The 10,266-nt window shown below is 48.7% G+C and overlaps 2 protein-coding genes across 5 annotated transcripts in view; both read left to right on the top strand.

Annotated features, from left to right (window-relative positions):
* The window catches only part of LOC119842642 (zinc finger protein 239-like), a 1,225,455-nt gene that overhangs the window by 993,189 nt on the left and 222,000 nt on the right, over positions 1 to 10,266 (top strand). The window lies entirely within an intron of this gene.
* The window catches only part of LOC119843367 (zinc finger protein 664-like), a 1,158,238-nt gene that overhangs the window by 844,323 nt on the left and 303,649 nt on the right, over positions 1 to 10,266 (top strand). The gene's annotated exons all lie outside the window — the stretch shown is intronic.

Below are 10,266 nucleotides of genomic sequence, written 5' to 3' on the forward strand. Positions count from 1 at the left end.
TGACCCTAAATTCACAGGCAAAGATTAATTCAGCTGGAGTTAACAATGTAAATCTAACCCAAAGAAGAGCCCTGCATAAGTTCAAAAGCTCGTCTCTCTCCTCAACAGAAGTGGTCAATAAAGATATCACCTTCCCTAGCTTGTCTCTCTAATGTAAATATCCGTTATTTCCAGGCAATTACCCAGGAAAATGCTGCTGTTTTCTAAAACAGAATGATTCCTGCATGGGTAAGGAGAAAAACAAAATCACGACAATACAAAGTCTGGAAATTAGCCTGTGTGCCTCAGAAACCACACGGTTAGCTGATTACCCCAGTTGGCGAAGAATGATAAATAGAGAGAGAATCTTGGATCAATTTTTAAGAGTATTTTTCTAGCCTCTTGTTTGCAAAGAGCACGGAAAATGAAAGCTGTGGCCTTTCAAGGTATAGCTTGATAAGAGAGCATTAACTGGGATGAAATACTGTCCAGAAAAGGCAGACTGATCACTTTTAAAGTCTATGTAAAGGTCCACAGAGCAAATTTATGGAGGGTGTTGGCTGTGACTTCATAACATGTGGCAAAAAATGTTGATAACCAGTCAGAGTGGGGAAGAAATCTGGGTATGTCTGATCTGGTCTGAATCTTCTCACAGGATGTGGGATCTGATTCATCTCCTTCTTCGGTTGAGTCGTGTCTGGTCTCTTCTCAGTGCCAGCCACAGCTTGACCTGGATGACTGTAGGCTGCTCAACCTCTACTAGTCATGATAAAGTTCTACTAGCATTCACCAGATCTCTGTGCAGACTGGCTGCCTTTTCTAAACCCCTGGTCTCCACTGCTTCCCGCAGCTGATGCTTGGTGTCTTCCATGGCTTGGCCTTTTCTGGTACTAAAATGGCTCATGAAAGCCTGAGGGGTGATCACCTAGACCCAAAAGAGGAAGTTGAACTGTGGAGGGAGAAGAGCACTGACTGGAGACAGTTGCCTGGCTGCAGCTAATCACATGGGCCACTCTTGAGCCGGATGCAGCCTGGCAGTCTTTGAACAGCTGCCATGCTGTAGCATGCACTAGATACATTGCTGCAAATTAGCTTCCTCTGTAGCTGGGGGCTGTTGGCTGACGAGGTTTTCTTTAAGGGAAGGATCTCACTGCTGCATTTCGTCCTGGTTAATGTACGCTTGTGATTTGTAGTCATCACTCAACCACATTTATCCGTCTGCTGCTGCTCCCCGTACCTTGGGCCCTTCCTCCGGCCTCTGTCTCTGATTCTCCAAAAAGTCCCCCATGGACACAGCCTTGCACACCGCATGGAGCCTCTGGCAGGCTTGGGTCTCAAACCCCTTTATTATAGGTTGGTTTCTACACAGTGATCAGTCCTGTCAACTCCCATTGACGGTATTTTCCCACCAAAAGCTTTCAGTAAAGCTACTGGGGAAAAAAACTCTACTGAGATAAACAATTTTAATTATATACCCTTATCCTCACCAGCACTTGCACCAATTTTAACCGAATCTGCAGGACAAAAACAGTGTCGGCCTTAATAAACCTCTAAACTAATCTAGCGAAATTGGCTCACCTCCCTTGTGTGGAACACTCTTATTTGGATTAAGAGAGCCCTAATGGTATTTTGTTTTAGTCAGCAAGGGTGAGATCACAAAGGTACTTAGTACTGAAACCCCCGATTTAGACAACTAAATCTCAGTTAGGCTCCCTGTAATCCAACAGCATTCCAGCTGAAACCCTTTAGGTGCCTAAACTCAGTTGGTGCCTAAATTGTTACCTCTGGGCTCTCATTTTGCTGCCTCAGTCTAGGTGTCCGGACACCTCTCTTCCGCCTAAGAACCAGTGCGATCCCCAGACTGGAGGAAGATGGTATTCACTTGCCTAGCTTGCATGCAGGGCCTGATCCAGTGCTCAGATCAGGACCCGTTCAAAATCTGGCTGGATGTGGAGGAGAAAATGGAAGTGCCCACATTATAACACTGAGTCCAGTGGATAAAGCATTTAGCTCAGGGGTCTCAAACTCAATTTACCTTAGGGCCAGTGGCCAGTCCTCAAATCCTCCCAGCGGGCCAATAATGTCACTCATGCCGCCCTAAAGTCCGCCCCCCCACCCCCACCTGCCTAAGGCTCTGGGAGGAAGTTTGGGTGGGGGAGGAGGTCGGGGGGTAGGGGATTGGGGTGCAGGCTCTGGGAGGGAGTTTGGGTGCAAAAGGGTTGAGAGGTTGGGTTCTGGGAGGGAGGTTGGGTGGGGGAGGGGGCCTAGGGAGCAGGCACTGGGATGGAGTTTGGTGCTGGGTGTAGGCTTCTGGGCTGGGGGTGGGGGTGCAGCCTCTGGGAGGGAGAGGGGTGAGGGGTTCAGGCTTTCGGAGGGAGTTTGGGGGCAGGAGGGGGGTGGGAAGGGGTGCATGCTCTGGGAGGAGGTGGAGCCTGGGGCTCCAAGGCGGGGCAGGCCAGGGGCCTCCACGTGCTGCTGCCCCCAGACACCACCCCCGCAGCTTCCCATTGGCCAGAGGGGCGCTCTTGGCAGGGGCAGTGCATGGAGGCACAGCCCCACCCGCCCCAGGGCTGCAGGGAGGGGGCCGGAGATACGTGGAGCGAGCAGGCTGATGCTGCTCAGCTCCGCTGTGCTGCCAGGGTCCCAGGCCATGTAAGTCGCCCAGGGGTGGGGGAGAAGCCGCCTGGAGGGCGGCAGGTGGAGCCAAGGAAGAGACCCATCTCCAAAACTGCCCATGGGCCACATTGGGGAGGTCATGGGCCACAGATGGCCCATGGGCCGGGAGTTTTGAGACCCCTGATTGAGCTGGAAGATGACATCAATTTCCCCTGCAGCCCAAGGGGAAGCAAGAGAGTGAACTGTAGTCTCTAACCACTAGGCGATGGGGGTAGTCTGATGTGGCTCTCTCTCCTCATGGTGGATAAATGCTTAATAGACAGTGGGCCAGAGCAAGAGAGAATTACGCTGGAACCTGGTTATCAGGGGCTCCCCATGGAGGTGGGAAACCCAGCATTCTCTCCCCCTGCTCCGCTGATTTCAGTGAGTTATAAACAGCAGAATAGCTTCAACAGGAGAGGAGCCCTGCATCAGGCAAGTCCCATAGCTCAAACGGTTAGAACGTGCATCTGAGACCCCTTTCTTTGGTGCCTTTGTACCCATGTGGGAGAAGGGGGACTAGAACTGGGTCTCCTCCACCCCGGGGTGAGTGCATTATCCACTGGGATAAAAGTTATACCGTGGGCACTCCTCTTCTATGTGGAGTGAAGCAGGCACCTAGCTCAATCTCACAAGAAACAATTTAGGTACCTAAACCATGTGACTGCAGGAGGAGGGTTCCCACTCATGGATCACCAGCAGATCACCAAAACTCTGTGAGAAGTTCCCTCTTGTTGGAACTTCTCACTGGCTGGCTAGGGTGGCTCCCCACCCAGTATGCTGGCTTTTGGGGATCCCATTCTAAGGCACCTCTCTCTTAGATCGCAGGGTGGTTCTAGTGATTTTCTAGGTGCCTAACAGCTAGGCCATTGCAATACCCAGTGTCATAATTAGGGCCCTACCAAATTCACGGTCCATTCTGGTCAATTTTACAGCCTTAGAATTTGAAAATTAGTCAATGTCATGTTTCCAGGTGTTTACATCTGAAATTCACAGTGTTGCAAACCATGAGAGTCCCGACCCAAAAGGGGGTTGTGTGCGTGTGTGGTTGGGGGATCGCAAAGCTGCTGTGGGGGGGGTCACGGGATGCCACCCTCACTTCTTTGCTGCCTTCAGAGCTTCCTGCAGCCACAGGAGGTTCCTGGAGGTGGATGGGGGTGGGTGGGAGTGGGGGGTGTCTGATCTTCCACGTGATGTTGGGCGTGCCCCAGCCAGGACTCTAGCTGCTAGTCCTGTCCCCCCCCCCAGCCTATAGGGGACTAGCAGCTGGCGCCAGGGGCAAGTAGAAGCGCCCTGCTGGGTCGCCCCAACCCTGTTATTCCCTTCCTCTCCCCTCCAATAGCTAGATTTCAATACTGAGGTCTGATTTCTGTGACAAATTTTTCATGGCCATGAATCTGATCAGGCCCTAGTCATAATGCCTAAGTGCCACTGTTGATTGCGGCCAAAGAAACACTTCAGTAACAATAATGCACAACACACACACAACTCAAAGGCAAGTCAGACTGTCAGAAAACAGGGCAGACATACCCCAAGCTGGCAGTGGGTTCTATAATTAGATTTCACCAAGCCAGTGACAAATGTGAACTCCTGGATTACTATCCCAGTCTACCAGGGAGTCACAGACAGTCCCCTTAGAGTCTCCAATTTATCTTACCTCCAGACAAACTGGACTTTGTGATAATAGTCACTTCAACCTGTTGGGGTATGTAAGGGTTAAGTCGAGACCTGGGAAAACCACTGGTGTACTGGCATAGTATTAGGGAGTAGGGACAGGCACGCACTGTTCCTTCGCCTTGATAGATAAAGTGTCATCCTGCCATAAAGTTCCCTTCTGCTTGTTACGGATTGATAAGTGTTGCAGTTGCATAAGGAATATGGGATCTAGGGATACTCTTTGTGTAAGAAGTGTTATCTCCCCCTCCCTTCCTTTCTCAACATTGCACTGGGGTGGTTTAGATTACGTTAGAACAAATTATTAACAATAGGACATAGCTTAAGTGATGCCAAATAAAAGAACTAGAACAGTAGTTCTCAAACTTTTCTACTGGTGATCCCTTTCACATAGCAATCCTTGAGTGAGACCCCCCTTATAAATTCAAAACACGTTTTTATATATTAACACCATTATAATGCTGCATGCTAAGCTGGGTTTGAGGTGGAGGCTGACAGCTCGCAATCCCCCATGTAATAACCTCGTAACCCCCTGAGGAGTCCCAACCTCCAGTTTGAGAACCCCTGAACTAGAGGTAGAGATGGCTCCTAGCAAATAAAAGTGAAAACACGCATCTAAAAGGCTAAAACCTAATCTCACAAGGGACACTTTTTGTTTAAGATGGTTTCTCTCTCCAATATTGTTGTCCATGACAGCTGAGTGTCTCTCAGTCAGGACATTTCACAGAAGTATGAGGTGCTGGTTTCCTTGTCGTCTTAGTGAAAGATCAAGATGGAGTATCTCCTGGCCCTTTTATTCCCAAGGGACTGGCTTGTTCCCAAGTCAGTAAGGCCTTCTGGGGATTCGGTCTCATGTGTCTCTCTCTGGGGTGTAGGAGCCACATTAACTCTCAGGCTCTCAAGTTTAGGCTGCTGTTTAGGGCTCTTTTACATGAAGAAGCACTACAGCGGTGCAGCTGTATTGTGTCTGGTGGCCACACACTATGCCGACAGCATAAAAACCACCTCCGCGAGAAGTGTTAGCTAGTCAGTGGGAGATGTTCTCCTTTGACCTAGCACTATCCCACACCAGCGCTTTGGGTTGGCGTAATGTATGTTGCTCAGGGGGGTGGCTTATTCATACCCCTGAGTGACATACCTTATACCGTCATATCCTGTAGTGTAGACAAGCCCTTTGTGTGATAGCTTTTGTTTACAGCTAATATGTAAACATAGGTAAATCCACTTCTTTTGTATAGGACAGACCTGTTTATCTCTCTTACCTAGGGTTAGGTTGTCTGGTCTTAAAAATCGGTCTTAACCCTAACATGATACAGAGGGAATTCATAACTTCATATATAAGGTTAACACAGGCATGTTTACAATGATATTGATGACCAGTGTGCTACAGTTTCAAATGATACCTTACAAGGAACTTTTGGACAAACGTCGTTACAATAGGGTGTGAATACAGGCAGGGCCATCCTTACCCATACACAAAGCACACAGCTGCGTAGGGCACCCTGTGCAGCTGCGTTGCTGCTCCAGCCCCTGCTCTGGCTCTTCCCCACCCCATCCTGCCCCACCCCAGCCTGGCCTCTTTCCGCCTTGCCCCTGCCCCAGCCCGCCCCCCACATCCCCTGAGGAGTGCAGCAGGGCTGGGTCTGCACTCACCGGTGGCGGGAAGTGCAGCGACCTGGCCCAGCTGCGCTGCCAGTGAGTGCTGAGGGGTGGTTCCCCCTTACCCCCCAAGCCAGCTCCGGCCCCCGGGTGGAAGCCTGGGCCCCACCCCCCGCTCTCCTCCCCACGCAGGGGCTGCGTAGGGCCCCAGAATTGCTAGGGACGGCCCTGAATACAGGGGTGCTTAAGGGTCACAAGCGCACACTGACATGCGACCACAACCTGAGCAAAGCTTTTTTTCCGGTGAAACACAAGTCCCAGAGGTAGAAGCAACGCATCATTTGTAATGCTGACAGACCCATCCTAATCACATGCAGGCTTTTCCTAGAGGCATTTTGATCAGTGAGGGCTCAATCCCCTGATGCTGCCTGTTCCCTCAAAAATAATAAATAAATAAATAAATAAATTATTCACAAGAAATAAAAAAAACACCTATCAAACAGGGAGAAACACCAAGCAGACAGGGGACACTCTATTTATCAAAAAATGTTGTTTACCGTAAATATGAGGCCGTCGTGTAACGTGGAAGGGATTATTAATATGAGAAAAGAAAAAGTGGCCAAAATTTGTGAAAAGCATTTTTAAGGCCCCCCCTTTCATGAAATAAAGCAGCAAGCATATGAACTGTAGATGAATGATGCAGTCATTTTCAATAGGATTTACCAGGTTTCACCATCACCCTCCTTTTTCTCTCCTTTTCACTTCCCTTCACTTTAATTTCCCCCTTCCCTGGGTTACCATCTGTCAATCTCTGGGCCTCAGGTGGCTACAGTCCTCCTAGGTCATACAGAACAGAGTAAAGACACTGAACAATCATTGGGGCAATGAGCTTGGTGTCTTTTCCTTGATGACATCCTGCTCTCTTTGGTTTTTACAGTCCAGAGACCTCCATGGAGCCTCTGTTACCAGATGTGCCCATTACTTTGGGGTACGCTCATTTATTAGGGTTACTCTTCTGGGGGCAGGGGAAGTGTTCTATAATTCTATTAAATGTCTGCTTATGTCACTTGTGTGTTCATATGGAGCTCTACTCCTTCCTTCTGCAAGTCCCCTTCCAATGGAGCTACCCTGCAGGACCTAGGTTCCCCAGGACTGGGTTCCTCAGCCCTAGAACTAGATGAATGAATGAATGAACAAACACTCACACTTCCCCTCCCTGTGGCCCACTGACTTCCCGAATAAAGCTCAGAGAGGCTTCCTGTTACGCAGCACTTGTGGCTTTATTTACACACACAGTGTTGGGCTATTTACAAGGCTTACAGGGTTAGTTTCCTCCTTTCCAAGCAGTCAGCCCACAGCCAGAAGACTGCCTGTTCTCCTGGCAACCCCCCTTCATGCTGGCCCCAGCCCTTATAACTGCTGGCTTGTCAGGCCTACAGGTGGAGCCAATCCCCAGGCCAGGCATCATGCCTGGTTACACCGGCCCCAATCTATTTCTCTTGATTGGAGCTGGCTGAGCAGCGGGTAATTAGGTGCTTTTGCAGCCGCACCTTGCTACACACACACACGTTAACAGAGCAAGTCTGAGTGGACCGGGTCAATCAGCACTCTCCACTGATCCCCTTGTCTATCACTGTACTCAATAGGCTGGGTTAAGCAGCACTTTCAGCTGCCCCCAACTTAATTGCAACAGGTTCAACGCATCCCTGTCCCACTTCATGTACACTTGTACGAATAGTAACCCACCTGATGAGCAAACCCTACAGTATTTTTGGGTGGTACAGGGATCTTTAGCTTAGATAAGAGGAGTGTTGCTGCAGAGTAAATGGGGGAGCTAAAAACACAAAAGAGTAAAGTTCAGAGAGAGAGAGAATGAGAGAAGCAACCAGCTTAACATAAAAGTCATTTATTGAATAATAGTGATAACGACACAAGGAGAGCCTAAACCAACATAACCTACATTATTAAAGGTTAATACCTGAGGTAGAAAGGAAAATACAGAGAGAGAAAGGGGGGGATCTCACCTACTCAGGAGGCTTGAACTGGTCGGGGTTCCCAGGTGATGGTGGTAGCTCAGGCTCCTGAGTGCTGAAGACAGGCAGAGCCCCCAGCACGATCAGTCAGAAGATGCAAAAAGAAAAGGAGTACTTGTGGCACCTTAGAGACTAACAAATTTATTAGAGCATAAGCTTTCGTGAGCTACAGCCTCACTTCATCGGATGCATTTGGTGGAAAAAAACAGAGGAGAGATTTATATACACACACACAGAGAACATGAAACAATGGGTTTATCATACACACTGTAAGGAGAGTGATCACTTAAGATAAGCCATTACCAACAGCAGGGGGGGGAAGGAGGAAAACCTTTCATGGTGACAAGCAGGTAGGCTAATTCCAGCAGTTAACAAGAATATCAGAGGAACAATGGGGGGGGGTGGGAGGGAGAAATACCATGGGAAATAGTTTTACTTGTGTAATGACTCATCCATTCCCAGTCTCTATTCAAGCCTAAGTTAATTGTATCCAGTTTGCAAATTAATTCCAATTCAGCAGTCTCTCGTTGGAGTCTGTTTTTGAAGCTTTTTGTTGAAGTATAGCCACTCTTAGGTCTGTGATCGAGTGACCAGAGAGATTGAAGTGTTCTCCAACTGGTTTTTGAATGTTATAATTCTTGACGTCTGATTTGTGTCCATTCATTCTTTTACGTAGAGACTGTCCAGTTTGGCCAATGTACATGGCAGAGGGGCATTGCTGGCACATGATGGCATATATCACATTGGTAGATGCGCAGGTGAACGAGCCTCTGATAGTGTGGCTGATGTGATTAGGCCCTATGATGGTATCCCCTGAATAGATATGTGGACAGAGTTGGCAACGGGCTTTGTTGCAAGGATAGGTTCCTGGGTTAGTGGTTCTGTTGTGTGGTTGTGGTTGCTGGTGAGTATTTGCTTCAGATTGGGGGGCTGTCTGTAAGCAAGGACTGGTCTGTCTCCCAAGATCTGAGGAGAGCGATGGCTCGTCCTTCAGGATAGGTTGTAGATCCTTGATGATGCGTTGGAGGGGTTTTAGTTGGGGGCTGAAGGTGATGGCTAGTGGCGTTCTGTTGTTTTCTTTGTTGGCCTGTCCTGTAGTAGGTGACTTCTGGGTACTCTTCTGGCTCTGTCATCTGTTTCTTCACTTCAGCAGGTGGGTACTGTAGTTGTAGGAAGCATGATAGAGATCTTGTAGGTGTTTGTCTCTGTCTGAGGAAAACCTTTCATGGTGACAAGCAAGGTAGGCTAATTCCAGCAGTTAACAAGAATATTGTCCATTGGTGATCTTCCTAAAAACACCATCCTAGCCACTATGGATGTAGAAGCCCTCTACATCAACATTCACACAAAGATGGACTACAAGCCGTCAGGAACAGTATCCCCGATTACTGTCACGGCTAACTGGTGGCTGAACTTTGTGACTTTGTCCTGACCCATAACTATTTCACATTTGGGGACAATGTATACCTTCAAATCAGCGGCACTGCGATGGGTACCCGCATGGCCCCACAGTATGCCAACATTTTTATGGCTGACTTAGAACAACGCTTCCTCAGCTCTCGTCCCCTAATGCCCCTACTCTACTTGCGCTACATTGATGACATCTTCATCATCTGGACCCATGGAAAAGAAGCTCTTGAGGAATTCCACCATGATTTCAACAATTTCCATCCCACCATCAACCTCAGCCTGGACCAGTCCTCACAAGAGATCCACTTCCTGGACACTACGGTGCTAATAAGCGATGGTCACATAAACACCATCCTATATCGGAACCTACTGGCCGCTATTCCTACCTACATGCCTTAGCTTTCATCCAGATCATACCACTCGATCCATGTCTACAGCCAAGCGCTACGATATAACCGCATTTGCCTCCAACCCCTCAGACAGAGACAAACACCTACAAGATCTCTATCATGCATTCTACAACTACAATACCCACCTGCTGAAGTGAAGAAACAGATTGACAGAGCCAGAAGAGTACCCAGAAGTCACCTACTACAGGACAGGCCCAACAAAGAACAACAACAGAATGCCACTAGCCATCACCTTCAGCCGCCAACTAAAACCCCCTCAACGCATCATCAAGGATCTACAACCCTATCCTGAAGGACGATCCATCACTCTCACAGATCTTGGAGGAGACAGACCAGTCCTTGCTTACAGACAGCCCCCCAATCTGAAGCAAATACTCACCAGCAACCACACCACCACACAACAGAACCACTAACCCAGGAACCTATCCTTGCACCAAAGCCCGGTGCCAATTCTGTCCACATATCTATTCAGGGGATAACCATCATAGGGCCTAATCACATCAGCC

This window comes from Dermochelys coriacea, chromosome 14 (genome assembly GCF_009764565.3).
Source record: "Dermochelys coriacea isolate rDerCor1 chromosome 14, rDerCor1.pri.v4, whole genome shotgun sequence".
Lineage (NCBI taxonomy): Eukaryota > Metazoa > Chordata > Testudines > Dermochelyidae > Dermochelys > Dermochelys coriacea.